Here is a 3,982-nt window from a genome sequence, read left to right on the forward strand (position 1 = left end):
TGGGCTTGCATCCATGGTCTCTTAGTTTCTGCAAAACATCTATCCAGCACCTTCTGGCTTTCATGGTTTCCATAGAGAAGTCAGGTGTTAGTCTGATAGGTTTACCTTTATATGTTACTTGACCTTTTTCCTTTGCAGCTCTTAATATTCTTTCTTTATTCTGTATGTTTTGTGTTTTGATTATAATATGGCGAGGGGATTTTTTTTTTTTGATCCAGTCTATTTGGTGTTCTGTAAGCTTCTTGAACCTTAATAGAAATATCATTTTTTAGGTTTGGGAAGTTTTCTTCTATAATTTTATTAAATATATTTTCTGGGCCATTGAGCTGTAATTCTTCTCCTTCTTCTATGCCTATTATTCTTAGGTTTGGTCTTTTTATTGTGTCCCAGATTTCCTGAATGTTTTGTGATGAGAATTTGTTGGATTTGCTGTTTTCTTTGATCAGTGCATTTATTTTCTCTATGGTATCTTCAGAATCTGAGATTCTTTCTTCTATCTCTTGTATTCTGTTGGTTATGCTTGTTTCTGTAGTCTCTGTTCGTTTACATAGATTTTCCATATCCAGCTGGCCCTCGGGTTGTGTTTTCTTCCTTGCCTCCATTTCAGTTTTCAAGTCTTGCACTGTTTCCATTATCTGTTTGATTGTTTTTTCTTGGTTTCCTAGGATATCATTTACGGATTTACTCAATTCTTCAAACTTTTTGTTATTCTTCTCGTCCATTTCCTTAAAGGAGTTTTTCACCTCCTGTTTAAGGGACTCTATTACTTTCATAAAGTCAATTTTTTCTACTTCTTCTTGATTAGTGTGTTCAAGTCCTCCTGTTATAAGTTCGCTGGGTTCTGGTGCTTTCATGTTGTTTTTCAAATTGTTGGAGGAATTCTTGCATTGGCGCCTGCCCATTTGTTCCTCTGAATAATCCCTTTTGGATCTTCTTTTAGAAGTTCAATTCACCCCAATGAATTCAATTCACTCACCCCAATGAATGATGGATCCTCTGGCAGACTGTCAGGTCTCCTTGCAGGCCAAGCAGCTCACTGACAAAGGGCCTACCTTGCTGCAGGCAGACTAATGAAGGAGGGGACCTCCCACCGGCCTGGGTGCACTCAATTCCGGGTCTGAGTGCCCAAACAGGCTGAGCTGTGGGATTTTGTGGTCCCAAAGACGGGAGGATGAGGCGTGGGGGGGGGGGGTTCTGGGTGCAAGCCCAATGAATGATGGATCCTCTGGCAGACTGTCAGGTCCCCTTGCAGGCCAAGCAGCTCTCTGACCCAGGCTTGAACTTCTACGGGGATTGTACACACTGCCATAACTGCTGTGAACTTGTGAAGCAGATAAGTGTTTATCATATGTAAATTGTGCTGGTTAGTTTTAGCTGTCAACTTGACACAACCTAGAATTAATCACCTGGTAAAAAACAAGTATTAATGAGCTCAGCTCAGCACAGCCCCACCCCCTCCAGAACAGCTTGTAGGCATAAGTATGAACAGGTCTGGCATATGGACAAGTCCGTGGCTGATACACGGTTACCCCACTGAACACAGCCCAACTGCCCAGTGGGCCTAGAGCAGCTGCACACACAGGGAGTGGAAGCTGGATGCTGACAAGTAAGATAATGATCCAGAACTGGAAAAGCTCTGGAGAGAGAGAGATGAGAGAGAGAGAGAGAGAGATTATTTCGGGATGGACATCAGCACAATATGAAAAGATGCACTTCCCAATTCTGAGCAGAAGATCAAGATGTTTTTCTAGGACCACCTGCACTTGGATGAGGAGATCCATTACATCATGGCGGGTAGCAGGTACATCAGTGTCGGCGACAGAGAGGAGGACAGGTGTTTCCTGCTTTCCATGGGGAAGGGGGTCATGAGTACACTTCCCAGTGTCATCTATCACCACCTCACCCTGGATGATAATTACATGGAGGCCACGTGACTATTTGTGGGAGAACATATATGGACACTATACATCTGGCTGGCTGAACGTTCTGATGACCAGGTCAGTTCATGAGGTTTCTGGAAGGAACAGCATAGCGGTGCTCCCTGAACTGTAACTGTACTGTGTGAGGATCCTGCAGCTTGCAGTCACCAACTGGAAAGTTTCTCACCTCTCTGATTTTATATGTGGGCTTGATGCTAGATTTCCTCTCCTTGGCAAGATTGTCAGATCAGAATGTTTTTAATGAAAGCACCTATAAAAGTGATTCTTACAGGGAAGGCACAAAAATGTGAACAAGTGACCTTAATTTTCCCTAACTTTGTCAAGACTTGGGGGTATGGGAGCCCTGGGTTGGTGTCTGCATTCATGAATAACAGATCTTTATGTCCCAGAAGGTCCTTCTGTAGGTATCAGTTGGTGACACTATGCCCTCAGGAAGTGGGCAGTTATGCCCAGTACAACTAATCAGATGGCAAAGGTTTTTATCCCTCAATGATCTTTGGGTTTTGAAGTGGGTCTTTGCACTTCTGAGCTCACTACAACTGTAATTATCTGCAAAAGGTTGGAACCTTTATCATTTCATCCTGCATGCAGAATGGGCTCCTGAGAGAAGATGGGCATATTGGTGCTGGAGAAAGTAAGTGCCATTTACTTCAGTGGTGTACCCTGTGAGAAGTTTCCATGTTCCACTGAACTAAGCCCTTATCCATGTTCATACACACAACTTAAGGTAAAACAAAACAGTCTGGGGACCTGGAATTGAGTGCACCCAGGCCGGTGGGAGGTCCCCTCCTTCATTTGACTGCCCGGAGCAAGGTAGGCCTTTGTCTGAGAGCTGCTTGGCCTGCAAGGGGACCTGAAAATCTGCAGGAGGATCCATCGTTCTTTGGGGTGAGTGAGGAGTGAGTGCCCGAACCGCGGCAGCTGCCCGGAGAGGGACCACCGACTCTCCACAACCCCCCCTGCCACCAGCACACTTCCTGCTCTTCCTGCAGGGGTTATTCTCCCCGGATACTGCCTCTCTCTCCCTGTCCCTTCCCAGCTTGCACCCAGAATCCTCCCCCCCTCCCCCTTCCTCATCCTCCCGTCTTTGGGGCCACAAAATCCCACAGCTCAGCCTGTTTGGGCTCTGGGGACCTGGAATTGAGTGCACCCAGGCCGGTGGGAGGTCCCCTCCTTCATTTGACTGCCCGGAGCAAGGTAGGCCTTTGTCTGAGAGCTGCTTGGCCTGCAAGGGGACCTGAAAGTCTGCAGGAGGATCCATCGTTCTTTGGGGTGAGTGAGGAGTGAGTGCCCGAACCGCGGCAGCTGCCCGGTGAGGGACCACCGACTCTCCACAACTCCCCCTGCCACCAGCACGCTTCCTGCTCTTCCTGAAGGGGTTATTCTCCCCGGATACTGCCTCTCTCTTCCTGTCCCTTCCCAGCTTGCACCCAGAATCCTCCCCCCCTCCCCCTGCCTCATCCTCCCGTCTTTGGGGCCACAAAATCCCACAGCTCAGCCTGTTTGGGCTCTGGGGACCTGGAATTGAGTGCACCCAGGCCGGTGAGAGGTCCCCTCCTTCATTTGACTGCCCGGAGCAAGGTAGGCCTTTGTCTGAGAGCTGCTTGGCCTGCAAGGGGACCTGAAAATCTGCAGGAGGATCCATCGTTCTTTGGGGTGAGTGAGGAGTGAGTGCCCGAACCGCGGCAGCTGCCCGGAGAGGGACCACCGACTCTCCACAACCCCCCCTGCCACCAGCACACTTCCTGCTCTTCCTGCAGGGGTTATTCTCCCCGGATACCGCCTCTCTCTCCCTGTCCCTTCCCAGCTTGCACCCAGAATCCTCCCCCCCTCCCCCTTCCTCATCCTCCCGTCTTTGGGGCCACAAAATCCCACAGCTCAGCCTGTTTGGGCTCTGGGGACCTGGAATTGAGTGCACCTAGGCCGGTGGGAGGTCCCCTCCTTCATTTGACTGCCCGGAGCAAGGTAGGCCTTTGTCTGAGAGCTGCTTGGCCTGCAAGGGGACCTGAAAATCTGCAGGAGGATCCATCGTTCTTTGGGGT

At 49.0% G+C, this 3,982-nt stretch overlaps 1 pseudogene; it reads left to right on the forward strand.

Annotated features, from left to right (window-relative positions):
- Positions 1-1,426: 1,426 nt before the first annotated feature.
- LOC119827169 lies at positions 1,427-2,032 on the forward strand (annotated as a pseudogene).
- Positions 2,033-3,982: the final 1,950 nt, after the last annotated feature.

Source organism: Arvicola amphibius, chromosome 12 (assembly GCF_903992535.2).
Source record: "Arvicola amphibius chromosome 12, mArvAmp1.2, whole genome shotgun sequence".
Lineage (NCBI taxonomy): Eukaryota > Metazoa > Chordata > Mammalia > Rodentia > Cricetidae > Arvicola > Arvicola amphibius.